The sequence below is a fragment of the Pinus tabuliformis genome, chromosome X, assembly GCF_031772625.1.
Source record: "Pinus tabuliformis cultivar Carrire ecotype Pingquan chromosome X, CPIR1, whole genome shotgun sequence".
Classification (NCBI taxonomy): Eukaryota; Viridiplantae; Streptophyta; class Pinopsida; order Pinales; family Pinaceae; genus Pinus; species Pinus tabuliformis.
Window position 1 is genome coordinate 231340130 of NC_142308.1, and position 22422 is coordinate 231362551.

General features: G+C 34.9%; 1 pseudogene; it reads left to right on the forward strand.

Annotated features, from left to right (window-relative positions):
- Positions 1 to 17058: 17058 nt before the first annotated feature.
- LOC149139211 (nucleoside diphosphate kinase pseudogene) lies at positions 17059 to 17472 on the forward strand (annotated as a pseudogene).
- Positions 17473 to 22422: the final 4950 nt, after the last annotated feature.

Here is a 22422-nt window from a genome sequence, read left to right on the forward strand (position 1 = left end):
TTGAAGTCCCCTCCCATGATCCAAGGTATTCCTACATGTCTGTCCCTGAGATCCACAAGGGAATCTAGAAACCTGAGTTTATCATCTATTCTTTGAGGGCCATAAACATTCGTGACTAGATAGGTATCCCTATCTCCTACAGGCTGAATAACCACTGATAAATAATTCCTAGATGCCTCAGCATCTATTATGCCAATTTTTTGGGGGTTCCAAAGAGTGAGTATGCCCCCTGCTATATTCTCTTCTTTGACTTCTAGAAACTCAAATCTGCCGAGCCATTTGCTATGTATTTGTCTTAACTTTTGAATGGAACATTTCGTTTCCTAGATAAAAATTATATCTGGAGCTGCTTATTTCATTCTATTACTAAGCATTCTCTATTTTATTTTGCTACTTAGATCCCTGATATTCCAAGATGTGAACTTCATAATTAAAGATTAGTAAAGGAGTAGCTGGCTAGATCTTTCATCTTACTTGAATCTATCATTAGCTTTCCACATTCCATCAACAACTTGTTCTGCTTTTTCCTGCCTCTTTTCTTTCATGGGTTTCTAGGTGCTAATCCAGGAGTAGTTTTCGTCATTTTCACACCTTCGTTACCCTGCCTATCACTGTTTTTTCCTTCTCCAACCCCTTAGCCTGAGTTTTCCATAAAAACAATTGCTGTATTCTATTGAGCTCTTCTTTAGGTAATGATTCTACCCCACCCGTGGTTCCCGGAATCAATAACCCTTCCAGATCTAGGTGTTCTCTGCCAAGAATCTCCTGTAGCTCGTGGTCCTCCAGTTCCATCTCACTTTGGGTCATTTCTTGGTCCATCTCCAGTTCTGTATCGCTCATCATTATCTCTTTCTGTTTATCAATATCCTTTTTTTGTTCACGGTTTTCTTCTTTCTCCTTCTCCCCAGGACTTCCTCCCATTGCTTGATCTTCTTTTGTTATCTCTTCATCCTCTTCAAGAACTTGGAACTTATTCTGATTGGCCTGTTGCCCTTCATTTTGCTGTTGCTTTGGCCCTCTTTTTCCGCATTTTCCTCGTAGCACTTTGTGAAAGCTATGAGTGTCTTTCATTGGATTAGCTTTGCTCTTGTTCTTTACTTTACTGAGAGGGCAGTCTCTGAATAGGTGCCCATGTTCATGGCATCTACGACATCTGAACGGAATATGATCGTAGTCTACTATTTGCACCCATTCTTCATCAAAAACTTCCAAGGTTGCCTCATTCGGAAGAGCTCCGAATAGATCCATCTCCACACATATCCTTGCAAAGGAAATATATTTTCCCCTTCTTGTGGCTTCAGACACTTTGACAAAATGACCTAATTTATTGCCTATGGTGGCTAATGATTCAGTTTGCCAATAATCAAGAGGTAGAGAATAGAGTCTTACCTAGACCGGGACTGAAGTAAAAGTCTCACGCTCCGGGACAAAATTCATCATCCATGGCCTCATATAGAGGCCTGCTGCTGCATAGAAGTAGGGTCCTCCTTCAAACACTCTGTCTTTATCTTCAATATTTGTGAACACCACAGTGAAGAATCCCTTTGACCCAAGATGTAGGTCAATGCTCCCTTTAGGTTTCCAGTGGTATTTGATCCATGTTTGTAAAGCTTTTTCAGTGGGCCATAATCCCATGAATTTACAGATGATAGCATAAGTCCGCATGTGATCCCTGTGCGCCTGCAGAGCAGGATCATTTAAAACTACTCTGGGAGTGATCTCAGCTTTGGGTTTACAAGGTCCCTTTTGTCTTTTGTCTTTTGTTCCCTGTTTTTTGTCTTCTTCCTCCTTGTCTTTTGTGCTATTATTCTCCTTCATTTTTTTGCCATCCATCTCCTCTTCCATATTCCGTATCCCTTCCTCAACAGTCCCTCTGGCATTTTCCAGAGGTTTCTTGCCTCTGTTGGCCACGACCTCCTTATAGGAGGGAGTGGAGCTCCCTCCTCTGTGTCCTTCCATGGAGATCAACCCCTGCAACAAGCTGAAACCCTAGTTGTTCGCCCTCGGCTCCCTTCGCTCCTTTGAATCCTCTACTATGGAATGATGATCTATTGTTACTTCATATAAAATAACTTATTAGTTTAATATTAGTATTGGAAGAAGTTATTTCCAAAGACAACAGGCATACCAAATCTTTCATGGATGATAATGGTGGTGGTGGTTCCAATCATTTCAAATTCTAAAATAAAGATTTAGAAAACTCTAAACTAAAGATTTAACAAGTGATAATTAAAGTGGAAGAATCCCTAGTCCAACTTGAAGATGAGTGAATCTACAATAAAAGAGATCAAGAGGGAACTTGATGAGATAAGAAAATATTTTAGATGAACAATGACAATTATGTGAGTGATGGATAGATCACCAGGGGGACAACAAACCCTCAGGCAGGTGGATTAAGCATGACATAAGACTTAAAATAAGGATGACCAAGGGTATGTGTGCTATTTGGATAAGAAAACTATGTATAGTTTTCATGGAATTTTAACTTGATATTGATGATTTAAATGATTGTACAAATGGTAATATCTTAACAACGAATTTCACTAAAATTTCTTTGGAGAAGGAAGAATATATGACGAGAGATTAAGGCTCAAGATGATGAGGCTCATTTGAAATTTAACGATGTACTTAGATGAGTATACCTATGGTGTAAATGGTTAACTTACTAATAGAAAGAACAAGAAATGATTATTGAAAAGTGATTGGTATCTTGATGAAAACATGACACTAATAGTACTAACGAGAGAACATATATCCTAGATGGATGTTCAAACAAACGAAATTGATTTTTTTGATGAATCATGATAAGAATGTTTATAGTGTATTATTCTATATTTGATAAGTATTGAGATGATTCTCATATTGATGATGTTTCATGATATGATGGTATGAGGATAATGATGCACATGTGGTTCTTATTCATTTAGTTTGATATGATAATGATGTTGTATGTTCATGATGGATATGATATCCATAGGGATTATGATGTTACAATAAAATGTATATTGACATGTGGTTCATTTATTATGTGATGTCATGATATATCTTTGATACATATATGTTGATGTTATAACTTATGATGGTATTTCATAAGGTGAAGCATGTGGTAATTGCATGCAGATTTTATGACATACAAGAGTATGCAATTTTTTTTACTATTCAAAATGTGGTGATTAACAATGGTGTTATGTTATCATGATGACATGCAAGAGTTGGCATGTCGATTATTTTCTATGATACTATGATTTTAACTAATGCATTGGTTGCATGTTGAGATGTGGTGATTGACAGGAACTCCACAAATGGGCTGAGAGGGCTGGTTTATTTGATGATCTTGTGGGAGCCCATACATGTGAGGGAGAATATGTAACACTGTATGGGCTGGGGACAAACTCAATCAACACTACATATGCCAGTGGTTCCTTTGTCTTGTATAGCTCTTGATGGATAACTTTTGAGGGGCTATGGGACCATCTTGAGGAGGCCAAGTGCCTAATATTGTAGGTTAGGTGCCTAGTATTGGATTGGGATACCAAAGTCTGGTGGAGGTGTAAGGACTTTGATGCCTAGGGTTGTGCGCCTTAGTCGTTGTGCAGGGAGTGGGCCAACCTTGCGAGATGCCCGGAGTCATTTAGTACCGTACCGGATGCCTACCTTGGGGAAAATGAGGTCCGAGTTAGGCGCGAGCCTTGGGGCCAGCCTTGGACTAGGATACAGACCAGGTAGGCTTATGCCTGGTTCCGAATGTGGGAAAAAGGACATAGATTCCTTGAGATTTCCCGGTGTTGTGAAAACTTTCGATGCCTGCTAGTTATACTAGTTCAACAGAGGGTGTAGGGCAAACATGAAGTAATAAATAACTAAATAAATAAAATGTTAAATAATTCAACTTAACTTTGGGACGAAGTTCCTTAAAGAGGGGGAGTATGTAATGTCCCCTAATAATAATAAAAATAATAAATAATAAATAATATAATATAATATTAAAATATAAGAAAATAAATGATAAACAATAAAGAAAAGATAATAATAGTAAATAAATAATAAATAATGAAGAAAATATAATAATAATAAATAACAATACTAGAGTTCTAAATAAACATAAATAAAAATAAACTATAAAAATAGTAAAAATAAGTAAACTTATCAAAAAGTAAAAAGGAATAAAATAAGAAAGAACTATATTAAGAGAATTATTAAATTAAGTTAAACTTAAAATAAAGAAATAAAAATTGCATGTTGACACATGGAGTGTGTGCATGCGGTTCCCCTTCCAATGTTTTCTCTATTTAATAGATGGTGAGGAATATGAGAGATCATTCTATGATTCCATCCTCCATTCTCTTGGGAGAAAAGTGTTGTGAGACAAAGGATTCCCTTGCAGTAGTATGTTGATTGAGGGCTTGGGGGTGGCCAGTTGTAGCAAGATTTTGTGCAATTGAGCTTACGGTTGGGTGGAGAGTCGTCCCCAAAACTTTGTTGCAGTTAGCAGGATTCAAATAGCGTTCCACTCCGAAATCACAAGTAAGGAATATCGTTGCCACAGGTTAGTTGTCTCTCCTCATATTTCTGAAATTCAATGTTAAATTGTTGATAAATTGTGTGTTGATTATAAATCGCATAATTAATCTTATTGGTTGCATGTTTTAATTTCGGGGTTTTTACATACACAGGGAAAAGGCAATATCAAAAATCCCAATATCAATTAAAGATTTGAATATCCACAAATTTAGCAAAGTGTTCCATGGTGATGTCATGGTTGTCCATACTACATTCCTTGACAAAGAAAATAAAACTCGTTAAATACTACATGCTGATTTGACTGATCAACATGGATTCATGACAGTCACACTCGTTCTTCCAAGTGAGCTAATTGAAAAACACAATCAAAAGATATTGCTAGGAAAAGACATTGCAGTAACAAATTTTCAGATTCTACCAAAAGCAAGCTATGAATGTGGTGACTGTGACCACATTTTGGTGTTAGATAAAACATGTACTATTGAAAACATTCCTCTAATGTGTACAAAATACAAATTTGTTCCCAACACAACAATAAAGCAATTGGCAAAAAGCACAGAAACATTCCCAATAGGCACAATTGGAGCAATTGTCACAACAACTCAAAAATTTGGCCTGCAATATTTATTACACATTACAGATGGAAATTATTAAGATGACAAGGCAGTTGTAAAATGTTCACACTTGCATCATTTACCCATTAGTATTATTATTTAAAATTTTATCTTTATGCAATGACAACAACAACATTTTGACTCTTTTATGTCACAACTTCAACTATTTGAAAACTTTGCTCCTGTTTACAATGAAGCCGAACAAAGATTGCAAAATGGTGATATGCCAACTATGCTCTTAAAAAATATTACAAGAAAAAGGGAAATAAAGGGAAAATAATTTCATACAACCCAATCCACGTTCATCACACATTTACACAAACTACTGAAGGTAAGCACACCTAATAATCCATTCATTGTTACATAGGAGGAACACTCCTAGCTGCAAATGCATGCTCTGCACCACTAGAGGTTGTCTGTGCACTTTGCAACTGCCCAATATTACCATTTGCAAACATAGAATACATGTCAATATTTTGTGTCAAATGCAAACAAAAATCTCCCTCCCTCTATCTACATTGTGTCAATTGTGTTTTAAGAACTCCTAACAATAGCACTGTGTGATGTTGCATTAGAAATAGACTAGTTCTAAAGCAACTTCTACCCAAACTAGCTCAAATGTCCTACAAAGAGTATTTACAGAAAAAACTAGACACAATTTATATGTTACGCACTCTTCAAATCCATGGTATCTTCACTATAAATGTCAACAATGAGATATTGGATGTTGAGAACAATCACCAACAAAACAAACCCAACCAAAATTTCAACTAGCATTTTTGACGTCTCTTAGGTATAATTCACATCCTTTAACCATAATTTCTTAATGTTTATATGCTGATTATCTTTTTCGTTAGTCATTATATGTTATATCAAAACAATTTGTATGATTTCTCTTTTGCAGGGTCTACAAAGAATACTTATATTTTGTTTTATTGCAAATAAAAAGTCATCTTGCCATTGTTGTTGAAGACATGGAGCTGAAACTTTCATGGCTGAATTCCATTCAGCAGAGCATTTGGGTAGATTGGAGTTTGAGAATTTTGTTCATGCAAATCTCTCATTCATTGGATATGAATAATTTGAATATGCATTTCCTTTATTGCAATATTTGTTACTAGCAGATCACAGAACATTCTGTTTCTTATTCTCTTTATTTTTTATTTTTTCTTACAAGCAATTCCACTTTAAATTCTCTGAAATATTTGATACTGAATATGTTATTGCTGGTTTAATTTCCTTTTTTCATGAAGAACAACACTAATTTTATTTATTTATTTATTTATTTTTTGTTATTGTACTTAAGCACTCTCATTGTTTTTGAATCGATTTCTTTGTGTTGGGGCTTTGGTTGTGGCCGAACCTTGCATAAATCTAGCCCCTTTATCATCCTTACCCCATTTTGATTTTTTCCCTTCTTTTATTTTCACCTTCAAGAAGCTGTCTTTCTTAGGTTCTGCATGTCTTGGCTTAACAACTCAATTAAGGGCTGTCTTTTTGGGATCATCATCTAGTATGTAACCTAACAAGACTCTCATCTGAATGAAAATGTAGTCTGACAACTATATTCACGATCTATATTAAGATATATGATTGCTCTTTCTGGGAATACTTTACTGAAATCCAATTCAACAGATAGCCCTGCTACTTTGTGCACACCCTAAATGTCATTGCTGTAATCGATGTATATATATCTACCGAAAGAATTCCCCATCTTTTCTTAAGCTTCCCCTTCCAAAACATGTTTGGATAGGTTTTTAACATATTTACCATTCTCATCCTCAATTCACACTCCCCAAGTCAGGTGACTGTGCACGCTCAACATAATTTCCATAATGGTACTTGTATTTTCATATTCATAAGTATAAGAAAGGGAATATTTTGTAATTTGATGCAAAAAAAAAAATCATGGACAAGTATAATGAGCAAGTACTTTGGATACTTGACGTGTTCGGTAATATGGTGATTATTGACAACTTGATACAAAATTCATAAGAGCAGGGAACCTGGCGAGTATTGATTTGGGTTTCCCATACTAGGGTGTATTGGGAGTCATACACAAGATTGTGGTAACTATGTTATAATTTCCTTATTCACAAGGGAGGGTTTGTCATAAGCATAGTTGTTGGGTTCAAATTAAGAAACCAAGGTTTCATTGTCTTGGTATTTCCCAAAACTAAAGGCCTCCCTCTAAATCTGCCTCATGGCTTCTAAGTTCAAAAAAATAAATTGAAAGCACCTCTAGCACAATCACTCAACCTGCATACAAAAACCCACAAAAGTCTCTAAATGGTCAATGTAATTGACATATGACGCTCTAGTCCCTGTAATATTTTTGTTTAAGTCCATGGAATAAGGAAAGAATCATGTCGCTAAAAATGGAAAACATGATTTGATTGAAACAAATCAATATAAATTACTGAGAAGAAGCCCAATTTTCTTATAAATTGAACACTCGCCCAAATTTTCCTGAATATCCCTGCTCCTCGGGTTTTCCATATCAATTTGTATTGTTAAACTTGAATGTCAAAAGTTAAAAGGTTCAATTGATCCATCTGTAGTATCTAACACGCTGTGAATTGCACCAAACTTTTGTAGATGCAATTTATATTTCATTTGAGATCGTTTTGGATTTTTGAGTTTTCATTTATACTCAGAATGGTGCTCTCCAATTTTTCATTTTTCTAAGGTGGTATGTCTAGAACATTCTATCCATAGAAGGATTTTTCAAAAGCACTTACAAGACAATTGATAAATAATCACTTAATTCCATGGAATAAACAATGGTACTACCACACTGCTCAGTTCCAATTAAAACTAAAATCAATTTCAAGAAACATAACCGAATCCATACATTTGTCATGTTCCCAATTTTTGTTGGCATTATGGCACAGTTTGGCTCTATGACATAAGTGTTGTCCTTGATGGCAACTCACTCAAATGGCAGATCACAGTTCAGGCTCTCAGAATGAAAGAAAATGAGGTATACGCAAGATCATCTTAACATAGTCGCATATACATGCGGGTGTACCGATAAGAAGGCGCGTATACGTATGCACGCACTTTCATGCAAAGAAAAGCGCGTACATGTGGGAAAACTTATGGTTGGTCCATGGTATTTAGTCCGACATATTTGAACCTATGGTTTTGGTCCTTGGTATTGCATTCCAAGTGTTGATCCCAGGTATTGGGTTCCTAGTATTGGATCTCTATGGTTTTGAACCATGGTTTGAGTAAGGCCTAAGACTATAAAAATGGAAGGAGATCATTTGGCAAGAGCATGGACTTATGCATTGAATATATTAAGAGGAGCAAGATCTGGAATACTGGTGATTGGTTGGTGAGATATAGTTGGATCTGAATCAAGGAGGAACCTGAGCATTACAAGATGGTTAAGTTCTATTGATGGGTCAAGATCTCAAGGCTTGAATAGTAGTATCATTGTGTGATTTTGATCTATTATATTTGGCGCATGATTAGATCTATAAATCTGATAATCTAGGTATAGTTGATGTCTGATTAAGTAAAAGGATAAATTATCTTTTTTATATCTGTATGCAGGTTCGGCACGGCAGAGGTGCGTATACACGCAGGTTAAGCAAGTGAAGACTGTGTATACACTGGTTGGCTTTGACATAGCTGCGTATGTATGCAGTTTTTTATTGATGAAGTAGCGTACATCTTTTGAAATATGTTTTAACTGCTTCTGTTTATTGCTGCAGTGTTCTGGGTTCAAAATTGGTGTCTAGTTACTGGTACTATTTTCTAGTTACAACATTCTGAGAAGTTATTGGTTGATTCAGTATTTGTACAAAGGAGATTGGTTGTTATAGATCTACTTGATGTTTGATTGATATTCATGGATCCAGTTTGAAAATTTATGAAACGTGGTCCCTAGAAGAAAAGAGAAGGTTGTAGCCTTCTGTAGGTCAACACCTACGTACTAGTACCTCAACTAGTACAAGAGCTAAGGGGGTTGTAGCTCCCTTCCAGAAGAACCTGGAGAACGAGAGAAGGTTGTAGCCTTCTGCAGGTTGAAGCCTGTGTGCTGGTATAAGACTGCACCAGTATAGAATCATTGTAAAAAGAAGTTTCTAATTGAAAGAAGATAGAGACATATTGCAGCAGGTGGTTTTCACCCACATTGGGTTTCCACCTTATATCTTGTGTTCTTTTGTGTGACTGTCTACTCTACTTTTCTGCTCTTGGTTACTGTTATATGGTTCTGACGCACAGATTAATGATCAACATCCGAAGAATAAATTAAATTACAAGTCTGCAAGTTATACGCGAGTTTCATTAGCCAGAGTTGCATATACACGCTGTTTTCATTAACTGAAGTAGTATATACAAATATTTGTATAAATTGAAAAAGAATTTGACTTAATAATACTGATTCACCCCCTCTCTCAGTATTATTTTCAACAATAGATCGTTTTGGATTTTTGAGTTTTCATTTATACTTAGAATGGTGCTCTCTAATTTTTCACTTGTCTAAGGTGGTATGTCTAGAACATTCTATCCACAAAAGGATTTTTCAAAAGTACTTACGAGACAATCAATAAAGAATCACTTACTTCCATGGAATAAACAATGGTACTGTCACGTTGCTCAGTTCCAATTAAAACTAAAATCAATTTCAAGAAACATAACCGAATCCATACATTTGTCATGTTCCTGATTTTTGCCTTCACTCAAGCAATTACAAATTTCTTTGTGTTATGTAATCACACCCGAGTGTTTTCTCTGTAAATCCAATATAACTTTCCAAATTTGTTAAGAGATTGGGATTTGTCTTTGTATCAAAGTTGAATTCAAGATTTGCTACTATTTTATGAATGATATTCGATGCTAGGTGTCCAAAAGAACTGGCTTCAAATTCTGAATTGGGCTTCCTCATCCATTAGTCTGCACCTATATCTAGAGTCAAGTATTACAACATTTGCTATTCTTAGAATTTAATTATTTTCAACCGGTATCTATAGGCTATACTTGACATAATTTAGGAACTACAAACATGAATATGAGATATGTAAAATGTGAAATTAATCTTGTACTAATTATTGCACTACAAATAGACGCAAATACTCTCTTTTCTAGGGAATTCATGGGAAAAGAAGAGTTATCACTTATTGATTCATCCATTCGAATGAAAGCTCTCTGGGCACTTTTAACACCGCCCTCCTCTCTAGCATGTGACTGTGCTGCGTTCAAAATGAGAGGATCCAGGGATCATCTTAATTCCCCCACTCTCTAGCCTCTAATTCAGAGATAATTTCTTTTCCAAAGATTTTCTTTTTCCTTGTTTTTTTGGGAGGATAATTTTAAAGCGAAGTTTTGTTATTTGGAATACAAATTGGTATTTTTCCCCCTTTTTTACCAAAGATAATTTTAAAGGAGAGTTTCGTTATTTGGAATCCAAATTGGTTTTAGGCCACTTAAACCTCTGAGGTTCACAATGAATAAATCATTTGTAAATTTTTTGAGAATTTATATATTTACCTAATTTTATAAAGTTTTTCATCTGATTGAAGTAATTCCACATATTCTTCATTTTCATACCTTATTAAATTCAAATATCTTTTATTTTATCTTAGCCCAATTACATTTGATTATCTTATTACATTATATTTTGTTTATAGTTTACAATATGATATATATATAAAGTGTGAATATATGAAGATTTTTATTAATTTTAAATTTAATAATAAAATATTCAAATATTTTTTTAATTGTTTAAATTGTATAAGTTAAGTGTTTTGAGATTTTTAAATATATTGAATAGATTTATTTAAATAATAATGATTTTAATTCAAAAGTAAAATATAAACTATTCAATAAACATTTTTATTATTATTTTTTAAATATTATTGCTATTTTTTTTTTAAAATAATAGAGAATTAATAACTTTAGAATCTCAACAAAATTTATAAAGATTTTGATTTTTGCTCCATTTCTATTAATTACAATAGTGAGCACAAAACAAATTCACTTAGATTGCCATATTTTTTCCCCAAAAATTGGGTCAATGGATATATTAAGTTAATTGTTGGTAAAAATTTTATTCCTAACTTAAACCTACCACTAAATGAAGTTATATAGTTTCATAACAGTTTCACTTTTCAACAATCCAAATTTCAATTTCCCTATATTTAAATTGAGTTGCAGGTACTAGCTACTACGTAGCACTCGTTTAATTTCTAAATGAGCAATAAGGTTTTTTTTTTTTAGAACCAAAAATCCAATTATAATTGAGATAAAAACATATAAAGAATGAAAAAATAAATTTAATTTCTGTCTTTTAAACTTATATTGATATATGATATTTATCTTTATTAAAAAATGACACATTTTCACCATAGGGGATTAATCTTTATTATAATTAGAGCTATTTGACACGTGCTCTTTTTGTTTTTACTATCCCATCTTCTTTAAGTGTCAACATGCCTTCTGCACAAGGATCATTAGTTGTCTCTGCATTTTTCGATTTTTGCATATGTTGTGATTTTGAAACTATAATATGGGTGATCATATCATCTTTAGAGCGAGAGTCTTCCTTGATCTCCTCTTCGTCATCCTCTAAGAAAATGGGTTTATATGGCTGCAAAATTTTGGATTTATGAACCTGCCCCTTCGTCCTTTTTAGAAGATTTTTTGCTCGTGGGCAAGAATCCTATAGATGCCCTGTTTGAAAACATGAACGCCATTTGAACACCTTGTTTTCATAATCTAAAGTCTAGATCCATCTAAAATATCAATGATTCAACAAAATATGATCTCTCATACCTTTACTTAGATCTATTTCCACATGTAAACAAGCAAAGGTAAATAATCCTTCTTGTAATTGTTCACTATCATCTTCAGGAACTTTCCCAGAGAATTTCCAATGTCCTCAATGACCTTTTGATACCAAAGAGGAAGAGGGAGATGTGGCAACCTAACCCAAATGGCATTTTTGTTACAACCATGTTAGAGGGATCAAATTCCAGAAACCATGGAATGAGGAAGATCCTCGCTCTTCCCTAAAACTACGGCCCATTCGCCATGCATTTGTCATAATCTTCCTAGGAATCAAACTGTACAATGAAAAATCCTTTGGAACATAAAAAATATCACAATTTTTTGTCTAGGTTGTAATGATCCACTAATTCAATGATTCTAACTCTAGCAAGAATCCATTGAATCTGTAGATGATAGTCCTAGCTTGTAGGAATATGACGAGATGCTTTACCTCTACATTGTTTAATTCCAAAGCAAGAATTTCCTCCATCTTCTCTACAATGTAAGGTCCTGGAAGAGCTTAAGTTTGGAATGTTGAGATGGTATTTCCATGCACAACGTCCTTGTATGAGGCTAAAGTAGATGGCCATTTAGAGCCCATTTCTCCCCCATGTAGTCTTGAGACTAAAAATAGAAACAAATTCCTGGAGATGTTGTATGCACTCAATTATAGAGAGTCCCACAATTGTTTTCCCTCATAAATAAGATGTTGAAATACTACAAGAATTCCAAGACATGGTTTCAAGATCTATTTTAAATCCTTCACCTTGGCATCTGCATGAACCTAGATCAGTATAGATTTTCCACTGATAGTTTTAACAAAAAAATGGAACCATTGCATGGATTTCAAGCTTTCTATGTTGTCCATCGCCCCCACATAGGGAGGATCTGGCAGAATCTTCGGTAGATTTGCTTCTTTTTGAGTGGATTTTACCATTGGATGTGAAGCTATATAATCAGTGAAAAGACTGCAGGAATCAATTTTACCAACTTCCTTATCTAGAATCTCCATTGCAAACTCCTCCTCCAAGGCCATCACGATCCTGACTGTGTCCAAGTTGTCCAACCTTAAATCCTTCGTGATGAGAGATATCATGTTTAAAAACTTTTGACCATATACAAACCCCTTGATTTCATCCATGGAAATGGTCCTGACATTATTTAATGTTAGGCGACCTTGAGCACAAGATGAATTGGATTGTTAAGAACCTCCAGGGCTGTGAGGATCAATGACAATCCCATCCGAAAGTGAGCATCAACGATGACATCGATGAACTACAAGACATGGCTTATGGCTCTAGCACTAGTGAACTCGTGAGTCACCTTCTCATACAACACAATACTTTTTGGGCCACTAGCAGAAGTTATAGGGTGCGAAGGGGTGACTGCCTTGGCACCGGTTGTGTAGAGAATATCACAGTTCAATAGAAAAGGGTGAGTAGAGGTGACCCTTTCTAGTCACCCATTGCTGAACACACCACCAGGGAACTTCCCAAAGGCCATAAAGGTTGATATATGGATGACCTTGTAGGTGCAAACAATTATTAAGGATGCTAAAACCTTTCTGGAGGCCATCTTCCCAATCTATTGATCGATGTTTCTTTTCAATTTCATTCCTATCCTTTTTTAATGCAAAGTCTTGCTTATATTATGGTAGGACATAAATGATGGTAAATATGTTATTTACCTAAGAATGAACTATTTTTAAATATTTTAATTTTGGATGGTTTCTTGCAAAGCTTAAGAATAAAAACTCACTACACAAATAATTAAAAATCAAGCATGAATATCTTAACAATATCCAAAAATTATGGGCTAAAATATGTGAGGGAGTTATCTGCATTGCATTATATTGCACAAAGGTTGCAATAATACCTTCGAGTTATGGTTTAATCAAATATTTGAAAAATATATTTTTGAATAATATTGAAAAATTATTTTATGAGAGAGAAGAATTGCTCCTTTGAAAATATCACGAGGTTTGATTGTTATATGAGCCCTCAAGGCTTATGTCATGTAGAGATTAGCATGCTTTTGCACTTTTGACTTGTAAGGTGAGCTCACAAGAAGGATTGTGGGGGTCAATCAACCATAAGTATGTGTAGCTAAATAGATACATAGATGCTCTAGCATGAATGTAATATAAGCACGCCTTTGCATGCTTAGAAATGTTTGTCGATGCATGAATTGAATTTCAAGTTTCACAAGTCCATAAGGTTCATTGCTAGCTGGAAAACATTTGGCCATGATGGGCCCATATAACATGAGACTTACAACCCACAAGGCTCATGCATTGTAGGCCCTTATGGATAACCCCTATCAACCCATAGGATGAGCATACAAGAAGGAAATGCATATTCACACAAAGAGTCAAGCATCAGGGTAAAACATGTGTCAAATGCTTAACATATATTATTTACTATGTGTGATCGTTGTTTGGTCAACATTGTCTCTTCATCCTAACACTATAATTTGTGTCTTTCTAACCCATGGCACTCATACCTTCCATATCCTTTACATATTGTGAGTTCATATGGAATGATACTTATGGACCTACAAGACTAATTTCATATAATTTCGTGCGGATTATACCTTTCCAATCCATAGAGTGTACTCAATATAAAGGGTGGTTTTGCATAGGTAAAGATGCATCCAAATATTTTTACACACACACACACATTTATATATATATATATATATATATATATATATACTCATAGTGGGATTAGAGAAAGATAAATCTAACATAATATCTTTACATGTAGTATGTAGATTATATACGCACATACATGTAAATAAATTCATCTCTCTCTCTATATATATATAAAGACACACACACACACTTCTTGTTAAGTTATCATCAATAACAATAGTTTTGAGCTCCAACTTAGGGAATGTTTATTTCACAAGCTTTATATCTTGCTAACATGTACATAGAGTGAACTCAATATAAAGGGTGGGTTTGCATAGGAAAAGATGCATCCAAATATTTTTACACACACACACACATTTATATATATACTCATAGTGGGATTAGAGAAAGATAAATCTAACATAATATCTTTACATGTAGTATGTAGATTATATACGCACATACATGTAAATAAATGCATATATATATATATATATATATATATATATATATATATATATATATATATATTATATATGTATGTATGTATATATATATATATCTATATATATATATATATATATATATATATATATATATATATATATATATATATATATATATATATATATATATATATATGTATAGATATATATATATATATATATATATATATATATATATATATATATATATAAATATATATATATATATATATCTATCTACACACACACACACTTCCTATTAAGTTATCATCAATAACAATAGTTCTGAGCTCCAACTTAGGGAATGTATATTTCACAAGTTTTATATCTTGCTAACATGTCTGTTTCTATATCTATTTTGGTTGAAGAATTCGTTAGGTTAGTTTGGCATGTCATCTTGCACATGCAAGAAAGGATGGCACTAATATTTTACATATGAGACCTCCTAAAGCCTTAGTCATAAGATAATGAAAACAAATTTGATGCAATGACATATCATCCATTCACCTATGAACCTCACTTCATTTAATACATAATGGAGTGGAAACATAAGCATACTAATGGAATGGAGCATTAACAACTAATAAATAAGAAATATACACACGTAAATATGACAAGAAGATAAAAAACGCAGGTCCAATCGAACTAGTTGATGAACAAACATGAACCATTAAACTAGTAATTGCACCTAAAGGTGAAAAGGTACACTGAAGGAATAGAAGATTTGGGAAATTCATCTCACCACGAATAGAGTCCACTTCTCTAGGTCATGGTAATGTTCAAATTTCTTAAATGATTTAGCTCAAATAATGATCATTTAAATTCTTCAAATCTAATAAGGATTACAAGGTTATGAAAGAACCCTTGAAACCCAAAAATGTAATGAATATAAAATAAATTTCTCAACCCAAGGATATACTACATACCTGATAAATAACTATTTCTCAACCCAAAGGTGGTAGAGTGCTTCTCATATATAACCTTACATTTGCATACTAAGATCACCACCCACTACTTTACATTCGACGTTGAGGGTTCCATTGTTATTCATGAGTTTAATTGTTTTTTTGATGGTTGAAGTAACATCATATGTTATAAATATACTATGGAAATGATAAATTTCTTGGACACATTATTAAACCTAAATACAACTCAAGACGCATGTTATATTTCAAAGTTTTATCATTATCCCTTAGCATTACATTTGGATGGTTCTCATTTCTACTTTTTATGATCACATAGTAGAATCACAAAATTATGTCCTACATTTGGCATCATATAGTTCTATTATAATGGTTCCTAAATGCTGGAGTGGCTGCATTATCTCACGCACTTGTACTCGTAGTTCTGAGTATTGTTATTTCTTGAGTTAGTCTAAATCTTGACAATGTTATATTTGATATGCTAACACTTTGTATCGTGGTCTTTTAATGATTATTATTGGATTGATGAAAATCTTGGCATTATAATCTTGTTAACTAGATCTGTGGATGAAGTTTAGAGTGTTATCCATGATCTATTTTCTAAGCAATCCACATAATTGGAAAATCTGTGGTCAACGTCAACTTCCAAAAACATAAGGGAAGCGAGAGAAGTTAACTATCAATGGTGAAATGACTCCCCATCAAAGTGGCTATCAGTGAAAAAAAAATCTAGTGTGCACTCCACTGTTGGTTTAATCATTCCAAAACACACCATAAAGCAACCTTGGAATAGTACGCATTTTCCACATTGTACTGCAAAGTTAAACATTTTTTTATTTTTTATAGACTACATGTGTTATACACACAAGGGACGCCATGTGACAAATCCCCTTCTCTAGGTGTTGTTGCATTCTAAGTTCCAACAACATTTGTCAGAGTCGTGGATCAATTCATCAAATTATGCTAGTGAGTGTTGCTAGGTACGATTCTAACTGTGCGTCATTGTATCCATCTCTGTGTCAAGAAGCCTAGTATTTTATTGATGTTTTAACTCTTGACAGATTCATTATGAACATACCTTCATCATGATCAAGTCCGAAAACATGCGGCGTGGATTGGTGGGAGAAATGATCAACATGCAGCATGGATTGGTGGGAGAAATGATCAACATACAACATGGATTGGTGGGAGAAATTGTATCTAGGTTTGAGAAGAAGGGGTTGAAAGGTATGAAGATGGTAGCTATAGAGAGATCATTTGCGAAGAAACACTACATGGATTTGTCTTCAAAGCCCTTTCTTCCTAGATTGGCAGAGTACATAATTTCAAGCCTTGTTGTAGTTGTGGTCTGGGAGGGGAAGGGTGTTGTTGCAACTAGTAGGAAAATGATTGGAGCTACAAATCCTGTAGCACCTGAACTCGAAACTATTAGAGGAAAATTTGTTGTAGAGCGTGGAAGGAATTTTATCCATGACAGTGACATCACTGAGAGTGCAAAGAAGGAAATAACACTTTAGTTTATTAAAGGTGTGGTGGACTGGCAAAGCAACATGCATTCTTAGGTTCATGAGATATTAGAAATGAAATTCTTGAGTCCAGAAAGTTCGACTAAGTTTTCTAATTATGTCATTTCCAAGCAGAGTCAGTTTGTTTCAAGGAGCTTCCGTTCATCATCATCTCTTCCTCCAAGACTCAACACTTGTACGAGGTGAATTGTGTTTTTCTTGTGATAACGTACATATATAAGACCATATTGCATTTATGTATGCTGAGATGCGTAATGTAGGTTCAGAAGCTAAGGTCAGATAACTGCCCTGTCTGTCATCTAAGAATTTTTTTTTTTTACAATTGATTTTGATTAGTAATTAACACATTAATATAATTAGGTATGGGTTCTCTTGGATATCCTTGATGAAATTTATTTTCTATTTGTGCTGTAGTCTCAAGGAGGGACATTACCAATCACTACATGTTCATTGGAGACTATAATGCATATTTCAATAACTCATGGAAAGATGAAATTGAGGAATAAGGTGTGAAAGATTTATCTTCTCTCTTGGTTGGTTTTTCACAATTGTGCGTACCTGTGTTAAATAGATACACAATTGCGCTAAAGTCAATGATGATGTAATTTACATAATAGAGTTATGATGTTTAAGCTATAAATGATCTTGTTGAGCATGCATTTCAATTCCAACATTTTAATTCCCTTCTTCTGATGCAATTATCGCTCCTACAATGGTATTGACTGACACAGAGCATCCTTATGTGTTGAGAAGCTTCAAGAGTGTTTTGGAGTAGAAAATTTCAAGGAAATACATTCTTGGAGACATTCTCTAATCATTATGAAGAGCATCCAGTACAGAAAATGGATCAAAGAAGACACAAAATCCATTGCGAGCTGGCATATATAGCTTCAAATAAGTGTAGAATTTTTCTATAGATCAGCTAGCTCTAATACCATGTAGAAATTCTCACTGTAGATTAACCTGATTATGCAATATACCAAAGCAAAATACAATAATCTATTTTTGTTATCAAACTTGTAGAAGCTTAAAGATCGAGCTAAATCAGAGCAGAACACATATAACAAGAAGAAGAAGAATCAATACACATGAAACACAGAAAATACGCAGGGGAAAGCCTCAGCTAAAAACCCCACTATCTATATTATCATACAAGGTGGAAATATCAAGATTACACAAAGCTTTAGCTCTCACAGATAGCCAGCTCTCAGTACAATCCTCCTGGATGCTCATAGGCAATCAAGGATTCTCACAAACCTTCTCCTCTACCCTCCAAGTCTCCTATTTCCTTGCGTTGTTTCTCCTGGGTGATCCTACTGTTACCGAGTGTAATACTAATCACTCACACTGATCTCACACCCTGTAAAATTGCACAATCCTTAAGGAAGCTTATTCCTTCTGCATGGATGAGTTTCCTTTATAGGAAAATTCCTCCAACTAATATTACAATGTCCCTATCTTTAATCTCAACTGGGTCTTTGTCTGAATAGACATGCATGAGTTACACATGATAGAATCATCAGTTATCTGGAGTACACTAGTTTCATGCATGCATACATTAACTGAGTGAACTCACAATTAGTTCCTCAAACTATTTGGAACGAATTTAACTAGACTTAACTCAGTTAACTGAGCTAATTAATTACAACTCAAATACAACTCATCCTTATCTCCTTAATTTAAGGGATAAATATTGCAAGACTTCACAAAGACTTCGAGCTTGAATTTTTCCAACTAATTAACTCAAGATGAATTAATTAATTATTTTTCAAGCAGGTTGTGAGACTAAATACGAATTTTAATTCAAGGAAAAATAAAAATTGGAATATTATAAATGCTATTTTTAGCATTTCTTGTTGCTATTTTCAACACTCCCTCTCAACAAGAAAGGAATTCAACTCGATCCCGATCCTGAACCTTTGGAATCTTCTGCATGCAACAATTCTCTCTAGTGTTGTTGCTCCAACAACTCCAAAAACAAAAAAACATCCAACCTGAATTAGAATGATGCCTCTGTCATCAAAGTCTCTGACTACTATTGCCTCTATCGACTAAAAACTCTGCGCTTCTGTTGACTCAGCCTGTCTGCATCGTTGTCAATCCTTCTCTGTGCTCTTCAGTATCTGACTTCTCTAGCCTCTATCACTTTGATCTCTGACTGCATCAATCCAACTGTTCCTCCCGCTAATATGTACTTTGGGCTCCCGTAGCAACATACGATCCATGAGATAAAACCTCTCAATGGACCCTGTCGAATTTTAGCCTTCTCAAGACTACCACTTCACATCGCCCCACTTCACACCTGGAGGTATGGCTGCATGTGATCCCTCTGCCCACTTGGCATGAAATTTCCCCCTACTTGAGGTCTTTGGATGAGTGGATGCCTCCACTCGGTCTCCTCTCAGTATCTCCAATTGTGGCTCCTCCACAATTGTTTGAGACTTCTTCTCGCGTTGCATGTTGAGAAGTAATTTACTCTCCCTCTCAACCACCAAGTCTCTAACATTTGCCTTGCTCCTCAAGGCTTAGCATGCATCTTGAACCTCAAGAGCATACAGGTTCTTAACTCATGAACCAATCTGTTTCACCTATCCTGTGGTGATGTGTCTAAGGAAAACCTTTCTGTGGAGTATTGAAGAAGGTATGTTTTCATTGACTATGTTGCCATCTTTTCTTTAGAACTCGTAACATCTTTAAATCATGAACTAGGTAGATAATGGGAAATCATGAAAAATCTATAAATATTTATATGCAACATGAAAATGCTAATAATTGCTATTTCTTATGAAGGAAAAGGGAAGAACTAAAGATTTTCGCTCCAAGGTAAAAGACAGGGCCAAGCTAACCGCTGTCCCTTTGGCAGGGAACCATATGCAAACAAGACTATCTAAATTAAAACATCTCAGCCAAGGAAAGGAAAAGGAGATATCGACTCAACGCAAGAAAATGACCGGATAACTAAGGATTAACAGCTTGGTGAATCCCTTAGGATTCTTTGATCCTGAGGGATCACTGCTTTAACTATTTTTTCATCCTTGATATCTCCGCTTCAGTTGTTATAAGTAGGGGCAACGTTGCTAGCCCGAGAAATGGTAAATTTGTCATGTAACTTTGCTATGTATTTGAGAATTTGATCATCAACTCTCGTTGAGAAGTGATCCACTATAACTATGTCTTGATGCTTTAATATAAATCTGGTTGCTGTTCTATCTGTGATTCTGGAATAACTTCAAGCGGTGTATCCCTGGAGGCTAAGGGCTCGACCCTGGTGAAACAATTTTTCCTGTATCATTATCTTTCGCTCGTGTGTGGTTTGTATTATCAGCTTTAATTGGTAATCTGGTGTGTTTTTTATTATCTTATATCGCAACTCTGTTATATTTTTATATATCGTTCTCTGCAACAGGAAAGTTGTATTGTGCATTCTGATCTTACAATGCATTGTTGTTCCTTTACAATCATTTATATAACATTACTATTCTTTAAAGAATGCTATTGCTATTCAATTGTAGAGTAACCTAGCTGTATCTTTCTTAAGTCGGTATTATTGTATTCGTCTATGGTTTATACTTCGTACGATTTCTGTTCAATTGACATTGCTGTTCCATTATGAATTGCTATCGTTACCCTTTCTAACCGGGATCAATACTCAGATTACTATATCTCTGTATGCTATGTGTATTATTTATTTCAGCACCGTGTATTCAAAATTGGCTCTAAGCACTATTCTATGTTTCATTGGTAATTGGTTGCCGTTCCATTTCTATTTGCTATCTGATTTATCCTTTGAGTGAAAATTGACATTTGATTTATGTCGGATAAGATTGCTGTACTTGTTTCTGTAGATTAAGGCATTGCTGTTCATCAGACTTAGTTGCTGTTCCATTTCTTAAGTGTTGTTCCATTTCCTGTTATTTGCGTTACTGTTGCTTTGGTGTGCAGAACGATCTGAAACTGTAGTGGGCGTTGGCATTTACTATCTAGTCCCAAGATTGATGATCTGTTCCTTGATTACTTTTGGTTACATCAGTTTCCAAAGGGACGAGTTATTGTTACTGGACCCTTGACTGATACATTTCTTAGTTTTCTGATGCATGATTTAGGCTTCAAAGTATTTTGTTGTAAGTAGATTTTCTTTCCAGCATCCATTTACTCTTGTATTTTCTTGAGCACTATACTACTAGCATTACTCTGACAAATGACAGCCTCAAACTGAGTACACTCTTTGAGATAACAAATCATTCCTGGGTTGACAAGTTAATGTGAGGTAATTAGAGGTGAAAAAGACCCTTTTTACGGCTTGACATTTTGGCGCCGTTGCCGGGGAAGAGTGTAGCCATTTGTTTCTTTTTCAGAGCAGTGTAAGAACATGTTAGGAAAGAGCTGGGTTTTAAAAATGGAAGGTAAGAACTTGCATAAGGAGTATGTAATAGCCCTGCTCCCCTGCCCGCTTTCCTACAGATTTGTTACTGTTTTGTTTGGGTAGAACCTAGCAGTTGATTTGTGTGCATGACTAAGCAGAAAAATCCAGAAAAGAATCCCAAACCTCTACCCAAGCCTGATAAAGCTAAGGGGCCAGTGACCCTTGGCCAATTGACCTTTATAGACAAATTCTTAAGAAAGCGGAATCTCAGCCTTCAGTAGGACCTAGAAAAGTTACTTCTAGACAGCCTCCTAGTTCCCTTCAGGCCACAGGATCACCATCTGTAGCCTTTGCTGAGGTGCATAGTCAAACCGAAGAACAAGATTTTCAAGAAATTGAAAATTCTAGCCCAAAATCATTGCAAGAAGGGGACCTTAGCAATCTCTATGAAGGAAGCGGAGAAACAGGAGAAGCAGAAGAACCAACATCTCCTCTTAGGGTAATTCAACCATTAAGCAACCCAGATAAGGGAAGTGCTGCAAAAATAATTTATAACGAAATTCAAGAACCCAAATCCC